A 25000-nucleotide genomic window follows, 5' to 3' on the forward strand; every position below is an offset into this window, starting at 1 on the left:
ATATGGCACTTAACGACCAAGGTGCTATATTGTTACTTAGGCGAAGGAGGAGGAGAATCGTAAGGCAGCGTAGATCTTGCTGGGTACGACCTTGGCTTTCTGTTGAAAGAAGACTTCAGTTTGGCCATTATGATCAACTGATGAATGAATTGAGGATGAAGGATCAACAGTCCTTCTTCAACGTTTTGAGGATGCCTTCAGAGATGTTTGATGAATTATTGAATAGAGTTGGACCCCGAACTCAGAAGAATACCGCATTCAGAAAAGCTCTATAACCCGGTCTAAAACTGGCTATAACCATAAGACAGTTGGCATCGGGTGATCGATATTCAACAGTAGTATTGCTGGTCGATGATTTAGTGAGCGTTTCACTGGCACCTCTCCCTTTCCCTTTCCCACCACGACCTCTTTCAGTTTTTGGCGGCATGCTTTTACAATAGAAATATTGGTACAAATGGATGACAAGAAGGTTGTGAGCTGTATTTATACTGAATCTGGATCTGATTCAGCTGCTGCAAAGCGTGGCGACAGCGGCGCGGAAACGTGGTAGAACCGTAGTAAGATCGTGGTAGAATCGTAGTAAGATCGTGGTACAATCGTGGCAGAAGCGTAGGAAACTCGTGTTGCAGTCGTGGGAGTCGTGGTGAGAGCGTAGTTAGAACGTGATGGACGTAGTGGGAGCGTAGCAAGAACTTGATGAACGTAGTGAGAACGTGGTGAAATCGTAAGAAGGCCGTAGTTTAATCGTAGTGGAGTCGTGATAAGAGCGTAGTGAGGACGCAGTAACATCGTGAAGACAGACAAAATTACAAATTCATGCCGTTCGCACTACGATCTCACCACGATCTAAAAAAAAATATATGATAGAACGTAGTGAGATCGTGGTGGTCGGGATGTAGTGTGACAGGGCCATAACATGGCTACGTCAACAAACGAAATCATTTAAAGCTGGGAGTTTTCGGGTCTGACTATAACGAACGGAAGTTGTGATGCTGGAATAATTCTGTTTTTAGAACGAGAAAACCCGAGACGAGGTCACCTCTTCCGAATACCATTAGCTACACGAAAAGGGAAGAGAATACCGATCATAGTATGTGGAAAGACTTTAAAGACATGCACACTTACACATTATTGGAACCATGCTACTTTTAATATATCCAAATATATTATCATTGTAAACTCTTAACCCTATACGATATGATTTGGATCATAATGGTGTTGACACAATGTATATTTAGAAGTACTTGTTTTCACCCCCCACCCCCACCCCCGAATAACCTACATGAGGTGACTTTATTGTGTTTGCAAGACATTGCTGATATGCAGTAGAGAGATTTCAACCAAAAAGTCAAATCATGTATGTTCTTCGGAGAAGGGTGGGGGCCGGAACCCCTGTGATTAGGTCATACCGAACAGATCGATGTTTGATTATAATTATCTAAAATGATATTGGGGTAGGGGTAGAAGCGGGTGGGTTTTTTTTTATCATGTGAACTATTCACAAAATATGTGTGCAATGCATGCACAAGTGCTGGTTGTTGATATTTGTTTAATCTTATATTTAAGTTATAACAAAGTTTTGACATTCCTTTATCAATTAATTTGTTAACACCCCCCTACTTTTTATATTTTTAATCGAATTTGGATCTGATCATATGTAAGGGGCTTGATAAACTATTTTGTTTCTTTTAAAAAAAAACCACGAATATTAGCCAATGCTATATAGTTGGCCTTATAACTGAAATGTGGAATATTGTCAATATATTGTGCTTTCATGGTTCTTTCTGATTTCCATGATAAATTACCTACCCAACACTATGAGGTTTTTAATTATATTTGTGGATGTGCTATAGTCTTTCCACAACCGACTTGACCAGTTAAATGAAATTACATGTATGACCCTCTTTGGCTAGACTTGATTACTATGATCGGTATTCTCTTCCCTTTTCGTGTAGCTAATGGTATTCGGAAGACCTCGTCTCGGGTTTTCTCGTTCTAAAAATAGTTGGCTGCGACAGAAATATTCCAGCATCACAACTTCCGTTCATTATAGTCAGAAATTAGAAGTGGCGAGGTTAAAACGATGAAATTTAGCGATGTGAAGTAATTATTGCGCACCAAATAGCGATGCATTTAATCCATGAATCATCAGTAGATTTAGAATGACCGTTCTGTGCATTATTGGTGTTTTTTCGATAGGATTTCTCAGCGAGGTGTAGATTTTTTCAACATGTCGCTGGCTGAGTTGCACACCTTGTTCATATATTATGATCGGTGATATGACATTTTTAAAAACGGTTTCTATGCGAGATTTGTGTATTCCATTGAAATATATAAACTCTGAAGTTACATATTTTATCAAAAATACGTCCGAAATACCCAAGGAATTGAACATTTAAAAATACAAGAAGGGGGTTACCGGAAGTCCTGCCCACAAGCACCTGTGTAAACAAGAACATGTCACTTACTTACTATCAGATATAGTGAGTTTAGGGACAGTTTATTTGAAAGTTGAGGGGTGGGGAACAAAACAAGAAAAAAGCGGCACCCGTTATATTAATATAAAAAATCCTAGCAAGAAAAGCTGTTCTGCCCATACTCCTAAATCGTAAGGGGGTATCCTTTAGTATATGTGTAACCGGTCTTGAGTATAAGAATAATCCACAAGATGGTTAAGGTCGTAGATTCGTTTACTTTTGGAAAACAATGAAAACAAACCCTATAACAACAATAAAAACATATAAGGACAAATACAATACAAAGACAAAAGACACTATCGAACATATGATATATGCAACGATACAAATATATATATATTGGTCATCATTTTATCGTCAAAGGACATAACTCTCTGAACCATCAATTATAATTGATATTAAAAAAATGAATATAATGTACTGCAGTGAATTGCATATGTACATGTACATACCAGTTTATGGAACTGAGCTACAGCTTCCGAAATCAAGGTGAACTGCTTAAAACTCTTATGATGACCTATTGAATAATTTACTAAAATACTAAATTCTGTACACATATATCACTCTGCGCATTTATATTACTTAAAACTCATTATTTACTTAAAGAACAGAAATTATGTTTTTCCACAATTCTACTTTCAGTAAATCTTTCACTCACGACTTGCACACAAGTTTTATGAATAAAGAAAAGTTTAATTACTTATTTAAATTCATTACTTGCTTTTAATCATATAGTAAAACTATCAGCTACTTACAGTTGTTGGTGTTAGCAAATCCTCTATAAATTAAATATATATTTTATGCTTATTTAGAACTCAATAGTGGCAACACCCTTTGGAATCTCTTTCAAAACTAGATTTTCCTGAACTATTTCATAAAAAGAACTCAGGAATTCCCGCCAGGAATTCCTATTGGCTAGAACAAAATACTAAGACCAATCAGATGACAGAACAAGTATGACACCTAAGAGGTACATGAACTAATCCGAGTTATGTTCTATCTGGACCCTTACGGATTAAACCATTATATTTAAAAGGGTGTTTAGGTTTCTTTTACACACAACACAAAGTTAGTAAGTAGCGCAGCGCAATATGTATTGAAGTGAATAAATGTGAATGGCAATATAAAAATATAAAACTAAACTAAGTACAACTACCACATATGTATCAGTTCCATGAATTTAACCTTGCATTTACACTACCATTCACCGCTACTATTAACTATATCAAGTGACCAGCTAATAAATCGATCTTTGCATGTACTAATAACAAATGTATGTGATGATTTAAAGCGATGTGAGGAAAAGGGGGTGGATGGGTGATGGTCTGGAGATCTTTTGTTTTATCTTCGCTGCCAAACTTCAGTAATTTAATCCAATATATCATGTTTTGGTACTAGGGCATTCATTTGCAACATTCTGAAAAATAATCTTCAAACCAGGCAGATATTTTTGTATCAGAAATGAGTTGTCTTTAGCCATCACCAATGTGTATGTACAAGAGTTGCCCAAGTGACGCATAATTTTCGCAACTTCTTTTTCTAAAGAGTTCCAAACTTTTCTAGTTCCGATATCCCGTATTACATACAATTGGCGTGAATATATTTTCCCCACGTCCACGCTTAGTGTTTTCTAGAAGTGAAACTACACGAGATTTCAGAGTACCAAAAATGAATGCAAAGCATAATTCCAATTCTTCGTTATTTTAAATGGTGAGAAATAAGAAAGCTGCAATTGGATTCATGTACAAAATACATACATTGGGCAAATATATAAAATTAATGTTTGTCATTCTATAAGTTTACATAATAACTATTACGTCATTCTTTGATTAACACTTAATTGTGTTTCTTTCTTCCCACTCTAAATGTGTCCGACATATTCTCCGCCATTTTAACTGAGTCCACACAGCTTCGAACAATTCAAGTGGTTACACGAAACTAGGGCATTACGCACGTTTTCACTCCTACTCTTCTGATTGTAATTATCGGGCTTTTGGACTACGTAAGTATGCTGATATAATGATATCGAACTGCTATGCTTGATCACTTTAATCAAGATATATAAGACCAATAGCGCACCTTTATCTTTTTGTTGGCTATTAAGACACCTTCAAACACAGAGAGGGGAATTTCTTTGTCTTTGATATAATGTCTCGCACTAATAATTATAACACAGAAGAACAACTGTAGCCACATTTAATTTAATGCAAATTACACCACGATTTTTATTTATTAGAGGTTATTGGATTTGATAGGTCTGAACCACTTTCTAGGGGGTAATGGGTTTCACCATTTTATTAGAGATCTACTCAATATTATTACGTATTCAGTTTAGTAGAGTCATGAAAAAGATTTCAAAGAAATAATGCATTTTTATAATATGAGTCATAGAACTCTGTCTTATTCACCAGGACAAGAAACGTCGCTCCAGTCTCGTGGTTTTACTTGTAGATGTCGTAAAGAGGAAATTCATTGAAGATTCTATGATTTTTAAGATTTTGGTCTCGCCTCTCACCGATTGATCCACATTCCATATTTTTCTATACGTAATCTGTGACATCATGGCTGAACTCATGATAATCTTTTTTGTTGTTGTTGGTTGTTCAAATATGCATGCTAGTACACATGATTTTTCAAAAGTTGTCGACTCGTTGTAATGGTAACCATGGTATCCTATGTAGCAACCGGATATGGTATAATCTTATTCTTGGTGTGGGTTTTTCTTTGGGGTGGTGACAAATACTCCTCCGTATATATCGTGGGAAAAGATTCGATTAATGTTGTGTATTACACATTGCACACAATTCCTTTTCGTGACCGAGGACCCTTACATCTACATTTGAAATCCAACGCATTACCGACTGCGCTAATGAGGGTCGATATAACCAAGGTAATAATACTAGATAAAGTCAATCTTAGCAAAATATTAATTCTTTCAATAAAGACTAAATTTGCCAAATCGGATATTTTAACATGACACACATGTTGGGTTTTCTTGCTCATGAACAAGACACTTGAAGTGCTGTACAGCTATTCATAAAATATCTTACGACTAAGATCAAAATTTACAAACACTGTAATTTTCTTATTTTTCATTTCTTGCAGACTTTCTTAATAAATATGCAAAGTACATCCATGGTTTAAAACTTGAATACATACTAAATGATCTTGTGATCGGTATTTATTTATCAGACAGAATTTTTTTTTTTCTGCTTAGTCGTAAAATATTCTGTGAATATGTACCCTGGTCTCTAAGTGTGCATGTTACTACAAACCCACATCCACAACAGGCTTGGCAAGATTTTCCCAATCAATAGCCTTGAGAATGATTAACTGTAAGTCTCCGTATGGATATTATTACCAGGACAAAGTTTTTGCCAAACAGGGTTACTCTTACATAAAAAAAATATCTCAACATTTTTATCAGACAGAAGAAACATCCTGGGTTGTTGTTGTTTTCCAGTGTAGTTACATGTATATGCCTAGAAGCGACTAAAGTGACGTAACCTATTTGAAAAAACCCCATCACATTGTGTCATTCACAACAAATGCAAAATCATAGCAGGATGAAATACCAAGGCGACCATACTGTAAACAACTCAAATCTGACATTTCCAATTTTTAGTAGATTCTGAATCCATTTAGATAGTTAAAGTCAATGCAATAATTTAAAGGGATTTACTTAAGATGGGGTAGGATTACCTTAATGTTTCCAAGACTTTGTTGCAAAGCAACATCGTGCGTTCTTACTACTATGATAATGTCAATTGCCTTGTATTCAGAATTGTATTAATGGAATGTATGTCCTCGCGATTATAACTAAGAGATAAATTGCTTTTTTATCGTAGAAGATCTGGGTTATTGCCATCATAGATTATTTGCCTTGTAGAATAGATTGCATCAATTAGAGAATTTTTGTAGTTGTATTTACAATTACCAAACTTTTCATTATGCAAACTATTTGCATGTCTGTTCATTGTATTGGAATATAACAATCAAACCGCCTTCCTGAACAATAGGTAAATAGGATTCAATAACGAGGCCCACGGCAAAAGACGCTCACCTGGGTCACACTACTCTTATCGAAACATTATTCTTACTTCACGTAGTTTTATAAAATTCACTGCCGAAATAAGGAATAACATCATCAGCTTGGCTTGGCGTAAACACCGTAGTATTGCTAAAAAAAATCACTTTGGGGCTCCAAATGTGTAACTACTCAAAGCCAAAGCCTACATCAAACAAATGTTCACTACATGTCCAGGATATTTATGATAATTATCTATTGCAAATTCATATTAAACTCCCGTTGGATAGATATCTTGATGTATCTTAAGTAGAAGTCAAAATTCGACTTATTTAGAATCAATGCTACATATCGTCATTTACATGTACAGTACATGTCTGTTCATATTTTGACATTTGTTTGTTCTCGAGTTATTTCAATATTAAATGTTTCCTTGATCAAAACGTCCTAACCCGGACTTAGGGGTCATAATATAAAAAGATTTGAATATACTCTACAGTTTATTATACGCTATTTAACAAGAATTGTCAGAAGACAACGGTGATCACATGGTCGGTTGACGTTTGTGAAGAGCAGTACTCCTAGTCAGAATAATCGAACTATTTCTCGGTCCCCTCTCTACATTTAGAACATGTCCAATATACTCGTAATGTATATACAAAATGAATCTGCTTCGCGACAATTATCAAATTTTAATTGTAAATTTAATTAAAACTAACCTCACTGAGTCTACTGAAATTCTTAAAATTGTGAAAAAAACCACCGGTCGTGGTAGCTCAGTGTTAAAACGTTCGCTTCGTGACCGAGAGGTCGTCCCGTTCGAGTCCCGTGTAAACCTAAAGTGTAAGTAATATGTAGTGAATGATACTTCGCCAAATGCTCGGCATTTGAAAGTGAGAATCTGGGGTCTTTCAGACGAAACATTAAAATTCATAGTCCCGTGGCAGGCTAAAGAACCCTCATTTCTACGGCTCTAAACACTATTCGATGGTCTAGATTTAAGACACTTTAACTGAAGCTGGTGACATCTAAATATAAATGAAAAATTCACATGGGGACGTAAAACAAATAAACAGAAATAAATTTCTCAAATCTTTAGTCTTTTTCACGGAAATCCCATTCAGTACTCTCAACATTTGTCATTCTGAATACATTCAGCGACAGTTTGATTTTTTAAACAAGTGCATGGGAAATGTTCGGAAGTTGTGTCAAAGAAGAATATTTTTATAATGAAATGTTGCAATATTTCATTGACATATGCTGCAATTCCGAAAAAGTTAATTCCGTTACATTCCAAATACGTTGGACAAATTCTATCGTAAACTTCGGGACACATATTGCTATAACGATAGGAAATTTTATCTACAGTATAAAATGTGCTTGTTCGATGCCAGGAACAACACCCCCCCCCCCCCCCCCCCATATATGCTAGAAGTAGTGCAAATCAAATGTGGATTCTAAAACATTCTAAAGACCTTTTAGTAAATTTGAAGTCACAAAACTTTTCTCAAATCAACATAATCAAACCTTATGACTTTTCAACACTTTACACCATTCCTATGACTTTTCAACACTTTACACCATTCCTCGCGTTAAATTAAAGACTAGACATTTTATACGCCCGTCCTGAGATGGGACGCATTATCTTATGGCGCTGGTTGCCCGAGATCATGTTTTCCGGATCTTTCCGAAACGGATGTATGTACAGCTTTTAGATTTGGTCACAACTTCTCCCTTACGATCACAACTTCTCCCTTACGATCACTTCTTCCTTACGAAGGATAAGAGTGAATTTACTTTTCAGCTGGATTTATGCACCGTGACCTACTTTATGACTAAAAGTAGGTGAAACAGACTTTTCTCAATACAGATATTGCCCTGCAATTTAGTCAGGAGCTTCCTCTCGGAGGAATACAAGTTCATTTGCCTTTCAGCCAGATTAGTTCGTCTGTCGGTGACCCCCTTTAGGGCCAAAGGTATGTCAAACAGTTTTACCGACTTTTTTCATTACGGGTACAGATTTACACTGAAATTTAGTCACAAGCGTCCTCTCGGAGATATACAAGTTTTAGCTGCATTGGTCTGTCGGTGAGTCAGTCCAAGGTAATATTTTCCGGACTTTGTTCTGTATAGGATGCATGTATAGTGTTGAAATTTAGTCATAATTGATTCCCCAAAAAGCATAAGACTGGGTTTGCATTTCAGCTAGATTGGTGCACCGTGACCCACTTTAGGTCAAACAGTTTTCCAGACTTTTTTGGGCACGGATATTTAAATTATATTCTTACGAGGCAGAATCTATCCAAAATTTTTCGACATAATAAGAAAGCTACTGTTGCCAGTGGCTTTCAATTCGACATTGAGAATATCGATGACGTTTTATCTATTAATAACATATGTCGATTCAAAGACAACATGGAGTCTTTTACATCTGCTTCCTACTTAGATATTTTATTGAGCATAGATGCTAACGGCAAACTAACAACTCAACTACATGATAAAGAGGACTTTCAGCTTGTCCATCGTGAACTTTCCATATTTAAGTAGCAATATTCTTTTGTCATATGCATATGGTGTTTATGTTTCTCAACCGATTCGATACGCATGAGTGTGTTACAAAGGTTTCAACAATCCCGTTCAAAGAAAGTATTTTAATAAATTTCATGGTCGTTATAACGATCTAAATCACCCATACAACCTGTCAAATGCTGTCCGACATGTTTCATACCAATTGGGGTCTTACAGATTTCCACACTGAATCTGACTACGGATTACTCCGTTTACCTAGGCTAATTGGGCTCACGACGGATGTAATTGGTCGACAGGGTATGCTTACTCCTCCTAGGAACTTAATCCTACATTTGATATGTCCAGAGATCCGTGTTTGCCTATAGGAATTATGAGATTGTTCACCGCTCGTTATCTTCACCTTTTCAGCAAACTGAACGGTTACACGTACAGAGCTCTGTCGGCCAGTCATGATTCCAGACCTTTCAGTCAACTGAATGACGCAAATGGACGGCCTTATACATGTAATTTGGTTGAAATGAGTACAAATATAAATTCCGAAGAGATAAATTTTCTATGATATTTGACACACTGATTTTGACTACGGAGAACTCTGTTTACCTAATCAGGATATTGGGCTCACGGCGGGTGTGACCCGTCGACAGGGGATGCTTACTCCTCCTAGGCACCTGATCCCACCTCTGGTGTGTCCAGGGGTCCGTCTTTGCCCAACTATCTATTTTGTATTGCTTATAGGAGTTATGAGATTGATCACTGTTCGTTATCTTCACCTTTCATTCAAAAGCTGAAATATATTACCTCTCCCTATGCCACTTTATACATTTCCCCCACTGTTTTAGACTTCACTTAGATTGATTGTATATTGTTTAACGTACATCTCGAGAATTGTTTTACTCTAATTGAGACGTCTACCTAGAAGTCATGGTAATGAATTACATTCCACTTGGTAAACCGTATTCAGTTTACTTATGAAAACATTTAAAAATCAGTTTTCATCTTTTGTGAAGAAAGTTTTCTGTAGCAAGTGTTATTCAGGCCTAGCTACAATCGTTTTACCCCTATTGTATGCTTGTTTGATAGTTCCAGTCTCTATCATAGAAAGGTGAAGATAACGATCATATGTCGAATTTCCATAATTCTTTCTAAGATATCATGAGAATAATTTTATCTTCAAGAGCCATCAGGTGAATTTCAACTAATCTTCACACAAATCACCTTTGGGTCAAATGGATTAAAGATTATTCAAATAATGGACCAATAGTGAGATAATTATAAGTTAAAATTAGGGTTCGTGTTTAAGAATTATTGGTCTAGAATAACCGAAAACTGCACGAATATTTCCTAACTAATGAAACTACAATAGACTGAATGTTTTGGATGGATGTACATCTCCGCCTTGTTTGTGTGTAAATTTCCATTTCTTAATGTCACATTTGGCCTATCCTAAACGTTAAGTAGGCGGTATTGACTATACCAATGCGGTGTTGTTTTTCTTCTTCTCAGAATGCTATAAATGTTTACCTGCTCTACGACACGTCCTCAAGGTAAAGACAAGCGATCAATCGATATTTGCTAAGGCAATAAAAATGGGCCAAATTTTAAAGAGACCAAGATAAATAGATGTATAAATCAGGGGAAAGGGAGACTTCATGACAATTTCAATATTTAAACTTCCGCAGGTAATTCATTAATTTTCCTAAAATGTTCTACATCATTTTACCGTTTTCCATGCTTATTTAAAAAAAAAATTGCACTTGCAGCAACGCTAACTCAAAATTAAAATATAAACTCACGGACGATCCCGTAAATGACTTTCCAAAACAAACACAAGTATATTACAAAATTCAACTCCCCAGATCATGGCTTATGCTAAAGAAATAACACTGGATATTAAAGGTCGTTCTTATGATGTGAAGTAGCTGCAGAACTAATTTTCTGAGAAAATATTGGGACAGGTCAAAGAGATACAGATCCAATGCTGTCTTGACTTTGTTCATACCGATTGTTGGGCCGTTCTTGGCACACTGATTTTGACTACGGATAACTCTGTTTACCTGATTAAGATATAGGGCTCACGGCGGATGTGACCGGTCGACAGGGGATGCTTACTCCTCCTAGGCACCTGATCCCACCTCTAGGGTGATTAGTATTGCTTGTAGGAGTTCAATCTCTCACCAGAGGGCGTATTACGCTGTGCTACAACACCTCTGTCAACGTCTAAATGACAAGATTCTTGGCAAAACTTGCATTTACATAATGAATCATGAATAAATCAATTATCAGACTTGAGTTTTATTTTAAAGCTTTAAAACTTACAAAATAGTTTATATGTGAAAATTAAAAAAGATATATTTGTTTCACCGTATTTTACAAGGGATTATATCTCGGCAGAATATTGCATTACTAATGTAAACAAATATGGAGGACGCGGAAAAATGAAAAAGAATCGCTGACATATATCAACTGGGTTTGGTTCTTAAAGAAAAACAAGTTGCAGGTTTGACCCACATAGAGAAACATACACAACAGTCGATTTTCGTTTCTTTCTTTGGCGTAGTCGCCATTTTGAACAACATGTGACAAAGGTCACGTGTCTCTGTTTTCTTGACTATTTTTTAGACGTTGACAGAGGTATTAGTGGAGCGTAGCGGGAACGATAACTCTGGGTAGAGATTGGTAGGAGTTATGAGATTGATCACTGTTCGTTATCTTCACCTTTCATGAAGCATCTGAATCACTAGTGATTGTATTCATCTATAAATGCACTATTCATGGAAGTTTGAACCATGTAAGGTACAGGTAAACGGAGTTATCCGTAGTCAAATTCAGTGTGCCAAGAACGACCTAACAATCAGTATGAAACATATCAGACAGTATTTGACCCAATGATCGGTTGTATTGGAAAACTAGATCGTTATAACGATCATAGAATTTGCAAAATGCTGACTTTATACGAGACTTTTGGAACCCCTACACCACCAACTTGTTTGTCAGTAGCCTGCTTCGATTTAAAAACTGACCTTACGCAGAACAAGCTCTTGCGTATCAAATCAGTTGAGAGATATAAACACCATATGCAGGTGTTACCGGAATGTTGCTACATAGATAAGGAGAGTTGACGATGGAGAAGCTGAAATCATCCCGTTTGTCATAAAGTTGAATTGTTTGATTGCCGTTAATATCTACTTTCAATAAAATATCTAAGTATGAAGCAGAAGTTGATGACTGTCGATGTTTTAATTTCTTTGAAAAGCTTTGTTCCTAGATATTCGATTTTGTGTTGATAATAGAAAATCAAAGTACTGAAGGTACTGAAACGAGGTGACGTTTGGCAGTGAATGGGATGGATTCTAATGCAAGATCGAATTAAATGAAGGATATAATATGTTGGATGGTATTATTTGTAATCCAGAAGCATATGTTATACCTTCAATTTGAGGTAATGAAATGTGTTAACTGTTGAAACATTCTAAAACTGAGTAGCAAGCATAATTAAGCTATATGTGAGGAAGAGGCCCATAGGCCACAATGCACATCTGACCTACCAAGGATGTGCTTAGTAGGAAGATTTTTAAAAATGTGGTCCCATCTAACCCCTTGGAGTCGTAACTAAGACAAACTTGAATCTAGACTAACTAAGGATGCTTCCATATCAATATTTTTAATGATGCCTTTGTTGTTCTTGAGAAGATTTTTTTTTAAAATCCTATATATTTCATTGTAAAGTATTGATCCCCAATTGTTGGCATACCCTACCCCTGGGGGTTATTACTTGAACATACTTGAATCAACACTATGAAACGAAGGTTTCACATAAGTTACAGTGTTTTTTACTCTGTGGTTGTTGTTGAGATTTGTAAAAAAAAAATGTGACAAAATTTTCACTAATTCTTGGGTATTTCCGCTTAAAAGAGTTCATATGAACAAAATTGATTGTATTTCCCCTGCATAAACTGGTAAAGCAGACACATGGCCTGTCTTGCATGCTTGTATAAAACATCACCTTTTTCGAGAACAAAATGAATATCATTCGCATCCCAGTCTCCAAACAATTTTTGGTTAACTGCATTAAATGCAATGCACACAAGTGAATTTGCTACACATTGTTTACCTCTGCTATATTCTGAGAAAGTTTCTGACCCTTGATGAAAGTTGGCAGACACGCATTTCAAAATTATGGGATCTTTTCTTACATTGTGACTTTTTCTTTTTTTGACAGATTTTGGGCTCTCCCTTTGATGACTATCAAAATCATGATTTTTTTTCTTTTTTTGCTACCCTTCATATCTGATGACGACAACAACTGTCAACTCTTGAAATAACTCATTCAATTCTTGAGTCAAAGTTAAACCAGTCCAAGAAAATTTCCACTCTTGAAATATCAACTCTTGAAAACAAGTGTCAACTCTTGAGATAATTCATTCAACTCTTGAGATAAATCATATTTCGTGACAAAGAAATGTAAACTTGATTTCCAATATATTACTTCCAATGGAGTTCTTTTCTTGAATAACAAATATATTCACAAAAACATGTTCATTTATATTTCTTAATGTTTACAGCTATCTGACTTGACCATGAAAGAGCGCGGGAAATGGCGCTCGGCCCTTTCGATCGAAGATTACATGTTTACACCCAGATTTAGTATTAAAATCTCAAAAAATGCGTCCAAAAGAAATATTTTGGTAAAATTGTACGAAATTAACACATTGGGTTTCAGATAATTACCTTGAGTTAATGCGTTGGCAAGAATATATCAGTTCTCTCAGGCAAGACGTTTTCTCCTTGTTGATAAACAGGATAGCGTGGTGCGTATGGATACAGAGAAATAGTGCAGAGTTTAATATTAAAATTCTAATTACACACAATTTCTGCTTGATAAATACAACAGATCACATACAAGGAAGACTTCTTCAATCTGACATAAAACAGAATTTATATATAACAGTTTAATAAAACTGGAACATAGTATCAATGTGAACTATTTTTTGATAGGCGATAAATCGGCTAATTAACATAATTTTCAGACATAAGAGGAGACAGCTGTTTACCCAGAATTCCTAGAGAAAAATAGACCATGTTTCCCCCGTCTATATGTGAAAATGCGAATGAATACAGAAGCAATGCAAATCGTTTCCTACAGTCCAATTCTGTTTTTCTAAGATCGTGGAATAAAATGTTGGCAAACGACAAATAATTTTGATCTTGTTTGCAAACCTAAACACTAATTCGCGATTCCTTTTGATGTGTGGACTTTGTTTCATATCGAAGGGATAAAAATTGCGATTTCATAAATTCTTATTTAACTCGCTTATCGTAGAGGGTAAACATATGGATCCTATATCAATCTCAAAGTGAATTGTGACAGCTTTTACGTTGCATTAGCATATGTGACAACAAATTTCTTATATTAAAAATCAAAGTGATTTCGCAAATGGTAGTGATTAAAACAGGGCGCCATTGAAGCTGGGGTCTGACATACGAGGCTGACTTACGTCACCTCGAAAAATCAAAGCTGGCTCTTATACCTTACAGAGCTTGTTCTGTACAATCATGTACAATATAATAGTTGAGGTATGAAAACTATTACCAGAATAAAAACTTCTTGCCACCGTAATTGAAAAATATGCTCAGCTTCCCGGGGGGTTACTGCCGCCCCCAGACCCCCCTGCTTACAATTAGTTCACCCCTTGCTACGCCACTGTCGCCTAAATGGGCATCGACACGTACAAATATGTACTATAGACATATGGATAGTTCAACTACCTACTCGGGTATTCTCTCTCTCTCTCTCTCACTATGATGCAGGTGCTTGCACATATTTTCAATAACAATTTTCCTATATGGTACTTATTTGAAAATCACTCTTGGACGTGTTTAAACTATCAATTTGGTGTTTCATTTCATGTTTAAGGGAACAACATTTACCTAGACACTCCCAACACCTGATTGCATCACCGTAAGTCACGCTATGTATTTGCAGCTATATGCCTACATCATGTACATAGCATGAAAATAAAATAATCATTCATTGTTGGCTTCAGTTATGAAGATATTTACATCTGTAACTCATTTTATTTTTGTATTGCTGCTAATAACTTGTAGCAGAATATCTTATTGTCTGACAACCTAACATAGCTAACTTTATAGAAGCTCTGAATTTTCAATTCGAATGGAAGAAATATCTCGACCTTTTCGAAAAACCAAATTCTGAATACATGTTGTTCTGAAATTATGAAAAGGTATGAAAGAGAGCAGAATCATAAGAACAAAATAAAAATTAGCATGTGTAATGGGATAAATTTTTTTTTATAAATATTTGAGGTGACGATTTAAAAATACAGATACAAGACTTGAATCTTGAGGAGAAACGTTTGCGTTGTGATTCAAAAGTTTCCATAATGGAGACGTCACCGGGTAATTATTTCACTTGACCAGCATTTGACTATTCTATAATCTTGGAAATTAATTATGGATTCAGATATCTTATTACATCTGGCTTGTTTCTATTTATAATATACTCTTGTGATTAAGTATCAGCAGCGACGTAACTTTACTATATCTACAGCGAGACATATTTATATGGAGCGAGAAGCTGCGGTAAAAATTTGAAGTCATGCATTTACATTGATGAAAGGTGAAGATAACGAACAGTGATCAATCTCATAACTCCTACAAGCAATACAAAATAAATAGTTGGGAAAACACGGACCCCTGGACACACCAGAGGTGCGATCAGGTGCATAGGAGGAGTAAGCATCCCCTGTCGACTGGTCACACCCGCCGTGAGCCCTATATCCTGATCAGGTAAACGGAGTTATCCGTAGTCAAAATCAGTGTGCCAAGAACGGCCTAACAATCGGTATGAAATACATCAGACAGCATTTCACTCAATGATAGGTTGTATTGATGAACTAGATCGTTATAACGACCATAGAATTTGCGAAGTGCTGACTTCAATCGAGACTGTTGAAATCCCTGTACCATCAATTTGTTTGTCGGTAGCTTGCCTCGATTTAAACACTGACCATACGCAAAACAAGCTCTTACGTATCGAATCAGTTGAGATATATAAACACCATATGCAGGTGATAATGGAATATTGCTATATAAATATGGGAAGCTGACGATGGAGAAGCTGAAATCATCCTGTTTGTCATACAGTTGAGTTGTCAGTTTGCCGTTGATGTCTACTTTTAATAAGATATTTAAGTATGAAGCAGAAGTGGACGACTCTGTGGTGTCTTTTATTTAGAGCTCACAGGGATATATCGAATCAACATGAAAATTATTATTGTTAATAAGCAAATCGTCGTCGATATATCTAAATGTCGAATTGAAGGCCACAGCAAGAGATTTTTTCTTCTCATGTAGAAGTTTTTGAATAAATTCTGCTTCATATGAATATACAAACAGGTCAGCTAACAAAGGAGCAAAATTGGTGCTCATGGGAATTCCAACAGACTGTTGGAAGACCTGATCACCAAAGACCACGAAGATAATATTGTCAATGAGGAACTCCAGCATATTTTTTATTTCAACTTCAGAGTACTTGTGCGTGGAATCAGATTGATGTTTAACAAAGTAATTTTTTGGATGACTGATCACTAGATATGAATATTTCCGTTTTCCATTTTTATGCCCCCGAGATCGAAGATCGGGGGGCATATTGTTTTTGTCCTGTCTGTCATTCTGTCTGAAACTTTAACCTTGCTAATAACTTTTGAACAGTAAGTGATAGAGCTTTGATATTTCACATGAGTATTTCTTGTGACAAGACCTTTTCATGGGTACCAACATGGTTTACCCTGTGACCTTGACCTTGGAGTTTGACCTAGTTTTGAAAACTTTAACCTTGCTAATAACTTTTGAACAGTAAGTGATAGAGTTTTGATATTTCACATGAGTATTCCTTGTGACAGGACCTTTCCGTTGGTATTAAACCTTTTGACCTTGACATTTGACCTACTTTTTTTTTTTTACATTGGTCATCACTTCTAAATGGTAAATATTAGAGCTTTCATATTGCAGGCAACGAAATTAAGGGGAAATACTCGCTAAATGCGATTAAAAAATTGACATAGCGAGTGAAAAATCACAAGTGATCGCAGCTTTTTGCGAGCGAAAAAAAACCCCGATCTTTTTTCCGGATTCCCTTGCTTTATTTGCTGTACTTTGAAGTTTACAATAATTTTGTCTTGTGCATAGAAATGCTTTACAGAATGAATATACAAGTATTGAAAAAGTAAACGTTGATCGAATAAATAACTAAGGCCAAGGTAATCTTAGTCAGTGATGTCGAATATGGCCTACTATAGGAATGAGAGTACCAAACCCCCGCATGCGTAACCCGGACGCAGTTTACCCAAGATTGAGTGGAGGTATAAATGTCTAGGTGTTGCGTGATTGGCTAATATCAAGAGTGAAACAAGAGGTACTGTGAGCAATGCTCACTAAGAATACCCCCCGCTTACCCCAATCTCCCAAAGGGTGTTGGTAATAGGTAAAACTTCAGTATTACGATCCAAAAGGTATCTAGGAACACAGCATCTCCATGCGATGAAAAAAGCCGTTAAAGAATTTAAATGGAAACCATATTGCTACTTCGATGTCCAGTGCACGTGACCTTTGGACCCCAAAATCGATAGGGAACATCTTCATCCCATGAGTAGTCCATATGTATGATATGGTGACTGTAGGTGGAAAGGATAACACTTTAGAGCCCGGAAACCATATTGCTACTTCGATGTCCAGTGTGCTTGACCTTTTGACCCCAAAATCGATAGGGAACATCTTCATCCCATGGGTAGTCCATATGTATGATATGGTGACTGTAGGTGGAAAGGATAACGCTTTAGAGCCCGGAAACCATATTGCTACTTCGATGTCCAGTGCGCTTGACCTTTGACCCCAAAATCGATAGGGAACAACTTCATCCCATGGGTAGTCCATATGAACGATATGGTGACTGTAGGTGGAAAGGATAACGCTTTAGAGCCCGAAAACCATATTGCTACTTCGATGTCCAGTGCGCTTGACCTTTGGACCCCAAAATCGATAGGGAACATCTTTATCCCATGGGTAGTCCATATATATGACATGGTGACTGTAGGTGGAAAGGATAACGCTTTAGAGCCCGGAAACCATTGCGTCTACAGACGGACGGACAGACAGACGGACAACCCGATTCCAGTATACCCCCCCCCCCCCCCCCACAACTTGTTGCGGGGGGTATAATTAGGTACCCATCATATTCGTACAAAACTTTACTCTGTTCCATTGAGAGTTTTACATACGTTATTTGAAGAAGCCACAGCTAGTCTATACTTGGATTTTTCAACATCTGAATATAGACTGAACTCTATGATTATGGCTGTTGCCAATCACAGACTCTTTAAACCAGCACGGGTCATGGATGATATTAGTTCCTTAAGCTCAAAACAAATAAATGAATAGATGCCAAAACTGGTACCGTATAAGATCCATCAACATAAGTAACATTCTTCGTCATAAAAGGGTTCAGTCATGTATTCCAACTTATTTCTAGTTCAAGTTTACACCCTGTATTTCCTACAACTATACTTCTACTATTGCATCCAAACTTTTTAATTATAAACAAACTTTACAGTGCCTAGATATACACCATTTTATACGTAATCCACCTACGTGTTCTTGTTCTTCATCTTCTTTCAACTATAGTCAAGCTGGATATGTCATTACTGGTGATGTTGATATAGTTGAAAATGAGGACCTCAAATCACTTATTCTAAAACATCCTAAATACAGAGAACCTCGGTCTTTCAATTGGAGACAGAACTTCATCTCTATTATTAATTCTGTCGAAGATTACGCTAGACGATGGGCTAAATATGAAAATAAGAACTTGATACATTGTCAGAATGGGTTAAAAGAATAAGAATATTAAAATCCCGCATTAGACGTATTTAAACAAAAGCACGTACCATCTTTTCTTCTGTGTTTAGTAACCAGAAGTGATAAAAGAATTAAATAGGTTACATGAGGAATATGTTTTGGTTCCAGCTGACAAAGCTTGTAACAACATTGTCTTTGTTTGTAAGGCTCATTATCACACCTGTATTTTAAACGAACTTGGCATTAATTCCACTTTTGGTAATCGTACTTATACTCCAACCAACTGCCCTTTCAAAAGATGAAATTCTTCATAACCATGCTTCAATTTTAGACACATTTAAAATCCCAGTCAATGGGTTGAATGAATATGAGTTGCCGTACTTATACTGGATTCCTAAACTACATAAAAATCCTTACTAACAAAGATACATTGCAGGATCCGGTCGACAGGGAGTGCTTACTCCTCCTAGGCACCTGATCCCACCTCTGGTGTGTCCAGGGGTCCGTGTTTGCTCAACTATATTTTGTATTGCTTATAGGAGTTATGAGATTGATCACTGTTCGTTATCTTCACATTTAACGCGATTGCAGGTGGAGATTATAGCAAACATGCCTGTGATTAGTTTAGTCAATCTAGCAAATTACCTCAAAGTAATTGCAACAGAAACAAACTCGATGGAATTTAATAAACAAAAGCGTGGTAAACAACATACAAAAAATCGGACAATGGGAAATATTTCAAATTTAGACTTAAATGTTTTAGTAAACCATCGATATTTTGTAGTATTTACGGCACGCCGTACATGTAAAGGGGAGTAACTTAACTGTGACAGTCATTGGAATAAAGTTATACACGACGATCTAAAGTGCATGTAATAAAAAACGCGATTAAACAGCTTAACAGTTGTATTAAAAAGGTGATTTTAAGACCTTCTATGTACATACAATATTGTTCAGCATCTCATATTCTTTGCCGACTTCCATTCCCGGGGAACTTTCGGAACCTAGCTTCAAAATATTTTGTTTGACCCTTTACTGAATTAATTTTAATTATGAAACACAATATTTACTTTAGAAGTTATTAATAATCAATTATAAATGAAATCTTAAAGAACTGGTGTCAATTTACAAGGGAAAATTACGTTTGTTAAAAAAGAAAGTATGGAAAGCCATTAGAGTTAAAAGTTTGTTATTTTGTATCTTCATCATTTGAGCAAGCGTTTTGTATTGAAAACTTTTATAAAACTAAGTAAGTAAAGTAATTTTGCTTTTCTTTTTCAAATTCAGGTTCGGGGAGTCAGTCATGGGTAATAATAATGATAATAAAACATTGATAATATAAATAATAAAAATCAATGTAAGTAAACACTTGCGCCTAGTATCATGATTTGATGTAAAATGAACAATCTTAGAATCTAGTAATTACTCTTTCTAATTAGTCTTGGGATCACGACCAGCGGAACCACATCTCCTAGCAGCATGCGACCAGCGCGATAGACCGCTCGGCCATCTATTCAAGACAAAACTTGTTTTCGATGACGATGGAATTCTTGCCACGCTGGCACACGATCATTGAGAATGGAAATGGGATACAGTTATTTATCGTAAATTTTAGAGGATCATACGAAATGCACATTGTATTTGAAATGTCTTTATATAAAGCACAGACATAGCAACGAACTCTGAAATAAACATAACTACCCTAAGGGACGAGATCAATGTCGGGTGAAAATTTAAATTCAATTAGTTAGGGGGAGGGGGATAAAAACGTCCGTAAGTTTCTGTCATCCGACATCGATTACACTTCAGTGGTAAAAGGAAAAAGACTGTTGAATACCACATAATAATTTAACATATTAATGAACATTTAATAGATTTAATGTACACTTTCATTTGTGAATAAACAGTAGAAGAGGTATACAGAGTGTTATTCATAATCGTACGTTTCTTTTCTTGTTATTCGATTAGTTTCAACATTTGTCATATCAAGTTTTAAAGGGGAGGGGGGGGGGTCTTGGTGAAAACTATGCGAACTTAGTTTTTTGTGAGACATTGAACTTTTGATCTTGCCACTAAGTGAAGAATATCGTTAAAACCAGACGTCTTTTTAGGAAACGAAGTTTGTCAATCCTTGTCATTTCTACATATGCATTCACAGGATGCGACACAACGTCAAGAATGTTCGGCATCGGAATGGGTCCTGTACTTAAGAAAGCAATGGAACGTCAAAATGTACACAAATCGCGAACAAATTCTGTATGTGATTAGTTTTTAAAGGCAGGCTACTGACAAACAAGTTGATGGTGCAGGGGTTTCAACCGTCTCGTTTAAAGTAAGCATTTCGCAAATTCTATGGTCGTTATAACAATCTACTTTGCCAATACAACCTATCATTGGGTCAAATCTGTCTGACTTGTTTCATATCGATTGTTAAGCCGTTTTTAGCACAATGATTTTGAATAAGGGTAATTCCGTTTGCCTGATCAAGATATAGGGCTCACGGCGGGTGTAACCGGTCAACAGGGGGTACTTACTCCTCATAGGCACCTGATCCCACTTCTGGTGTGTCCAGGGGTCTGTGTTTTCCCACCTCTCTATTTTGTATTGCATATAGGAGTTACGAGATTGATCACTGTTCGTTATCTTCACCTTCCTAAATGAGGATTCCATAGAGAAAAAGATATATTTTAGTGTCGATGTCATATCGTCTTTGTACGATGGAATACCATAGAGACACTTATAGGAGTTTTGCTTTGTGAAGTATTATCTAACACAATATAATTTTTACAAGTTCAGTCATTGCCACTAACTACAGCTGCAGAAGAGGAACACTGCTAGAATTTTTCTAAGTCATAGAGTGGACTAAAGAAATGATTAATTTGGATCCTTCGAACTGGAGCTTATCACTGCTTTCAGCAATTCTTGTATCCATTAAAACTAAATTACAAGTCGCGCCAGATAAACTTTTGAACGTTATTCGCTGTAAATGCAAGGCAAATTGTGACACTAGCCGTTGTACTTGTAAAAACATGGACTGAACTGTACTGCAATTACTCAAATGATCACTTATATAATTATCAGACACGTAGCAAAAATGGCTCTACCCCATCATTACATGCAAAGTTGATTAATTTTTAACGTACAGAGGTCGATTTTTAGACAGATAGGAAGTGTAAAATTGAACTGAGAGAACAACTTTACCCCCTCCCCCACACCATCAAGGATTTTATAACTTTGGATTAAGATTTACTTGTCAATTTTTAGGCAGTATTGTGAAATTATCCTCAAACAACACCCCCCCCCCCTCAAATTTTTTTTTTTACGATGCTGCGTGCCTGATTCATTTTGCTTTTAATTCTAGGTGTCCATTGTTTTTGAAACAAATTACTTCTGAAATTCTCGGAATTAATTGCACAATAATTTGGATAGAACTAAACGTCAAATACGGCTACCCCCCCCCCCCCTTTCCCAAACTCTAGAATTTGATGAAGTGCACGTATTAAAGATTTCTTTATAAAATCGAAGAAACTGAACCTGTTTCGTCATAGATGTAGTACAAACTGTTATAATTCAGCTTAATAAAGAATTTGGTAACGTAAGCTTTACTATACACTGTTTGTTTTAAAATACTACATGTACATGTATTTATGTGAAACATAGGACTGGAATGGTAAGCGCACCTCCAACTTCCGATGTAAGGGAGTAACTGCAAAAATGTAGGTCATCTTTAACAGACCAATTTTGAAGGGGCACTTGTTTTGTATTAACAGTTTATCTTAATGTATAAATCTTCATGTCGTAACTCATATATGCCAAATAGACAGAAAGAAGTATTTTCTTCCAAAATCCAGTTTTTAACGATTTTTGTTGATAAATGAAGATTTTATCCCAAAATTCGGAAAGGGAAAATAAATTTTGGTGCAGAAAAGCTTAGTTGTGCATTTGGACGTTTTCTTCTTAAATTTATAAGATCAATGTCATATCTTTTATAAAACAGTCATTTCCTATGACTTCCAGTTTTTCACTATTTTTGTTTTAGAAAAAGGTAGGTTTTCCTACCTAAAATGGTATTTTTCATATACATTGCCAATAATATATATATATCTTACTTGTTGAACAGTTTTTAAAATAAATCGTAATTTCAATTTTATATTGGTAGCCTCAAATGTATGAAAAAATGTGGGGTTTCTTAAAATTTCAATCTTTAACAATTATATTCAAAAAAGCAAGATTTTACCCAAAAATTTCAGTCAAGGAAAGAATATATTCTGCTGTCAAAAGTTTTAATCGAACATTTCAAGGTTGAAATTTGAGATATGAAACTTATTTTTACTGTATGTTACATGAAATGGACCTTTTCTTCAATTTCGAGTTTTTAGCGATTTTCATGGAAAAAACCCCACATCATTTTACCCCAAAATTCCAATTTTCCCATTGAAATACAAAAGCCGATTTTTAATATGTTATTTGCATGTGTTTTCTAGGATGAATAATCAAAATTTCATTACTGTTGCAATTAGTTTGAGGTTTTGCTCATACATACATGCAAGAGCTTGTTCTGGGTATAGTCAGTTTTTAAATCGAGGTAAGCTACTGACAAACAAGTTGATGGTACAGGGATTTCAACAGTCTCGATTGAAGTCAGCATTTCGCAAATTCTATGGTCGTTATAACGATCTAGTTCGTCAATACAACCTCGCATTGGGTCAAATGCTGTCTGACGTGTTTCATACCGATTGTTAAGCCGTTCTTGGCACACTGATTTGACTGCGGATAACTCCGTTTACCTGATCAGGATATGGGGCTCACGGCGGGTGTGACCGGTCAACAGGGGATGCTTACTCCTCCTAGGCACCTGATCCCACCTCTGGTGTGTCCAGGGGTCCGTGTTTGCCCAACTATCTATTTTGTATTGCTTGTAGGAGTTATGAGATTGATCACTGTTCCTTATTTTCACCTTGCATGTATATGGCTAGATTGACTAGACTAGATGTCTTTAATTCATCCAAACCTCCGTAGAGGGTGAAAACAACAATAGTAACAATGCACAATGTAATACAACAATGCATAAACATAGTACATGTGTCTAACGTATACGTAACTTAATATGGAATTACACGATAAGCAAATGTAACATTATCTGTACATTAATAACATGAGAAATTTTATGTACTTTATATGTTGTAAGTATGTAATACATTTTACTGATTTTACAAACAGGATTTCAATACTGGGGTGCACTTGCACTAAGTATGTAATGCATAAAAGGTAACTTTAAAAATTATCCACAAAGTAATCACCTATGCACTGAATAATGTTACGAATATAGATGTAGTCCTAACGCTGATAATAATAATGAAAGGTGAAGATAACGAACAGTGGTCAATCTCATAACTCCTACAAGCAATACAAAATAGATAGTTGGTCAAACACGGACCCCTGGACACACCAGATGTGGGATCAGATGTCTAGAAGGAGTAAGCCTCCGGTAGGGGACTATGTATTGCTCTGCAATACTCTCAAAATGCTTGTTGAATTAGGTTTGGTTGTGAGTGTTTGAGTTTCCCTGACGACCCTCAGTGAGCCTACTCTTTCTCGAACATCAGGGAGACGATCTTTTGCGTGCCAAGGGGTTGTGATCCTTGACACCCGACGGACCTAAAAGTTGAAAATACATAACTGATTCGATACGTAAGAGCTTGTTCTGGGTATAGTCAGTTTTTAAATCGAGGTAAGCTACTAACAAACAAGTTGATGGTACAGGGGTTTCAACAGTCTCGATTGAAGTCAGCATTTCGCAAATTCTATGGTCGTTGTAACGATCTAGTTCGTCAATACAACCTATCATTGGGTCAAATGCTATCTGACGTGTTTCATACCGATTGTTAGGCCGTTCTTGGCACACTGATTGTAACTACGGATAACTCCCGTTTACCTGATCAGGATATGGGGTTCACGGCGGGTGTGACCGGTCGACAGGGGATGCTTACTCCTCCTATGCACCTGATCCCACATCTGGTGTTTCCAGGGGTCCGTGTTTGCCCAACTATCTATTTTGTATTGCTTATAGGATTTATGAGATTGATCACTGTTC

At 36.2% G+C, this 25000-nt stretch overlaps 1 protein-coding gene across 3 annotated transcripts in view; it reads left to right on the forward strand.

Annotated features, from left to right (window-relative positions):
* LOC125645694 (sex peptide receptor-like) overlaps window positions 1-25000 on the forward strand; it is a 103689-nt gene that overhangs the window by 65194 nt on the left and 13495 nt on the right. The window contains exon 1 of one of the 3 annotated variants that reach the window (XM_048871470.2): window positions 14885-14992. The exons of the other annotated variants lie outside the window; for them this stretch is intronic. The gene's annotated coding sequence lies outside the window, so the exon portion shown is untranslated. Of the gene's footprint in view, window positions 1-14884; window positions 14993-25000 lie in introns of those variants that run through there. 3 annotated transcript variants of the gene reach the window in all.

The sequence above is a fragment of the Ostrea edulis genome, chromosome 6 (genome assembly GCF_947568905.1).
Source record: "Ostrea edulis chromosome 6, xbOstEdul1.1, whole genome shotgun sequence".
NCBI lineage: Eukaryota > Metazoa > Mollusca > Bivalvia > Ostreida > Ostreidae > Ostrea > Ostrea edulis.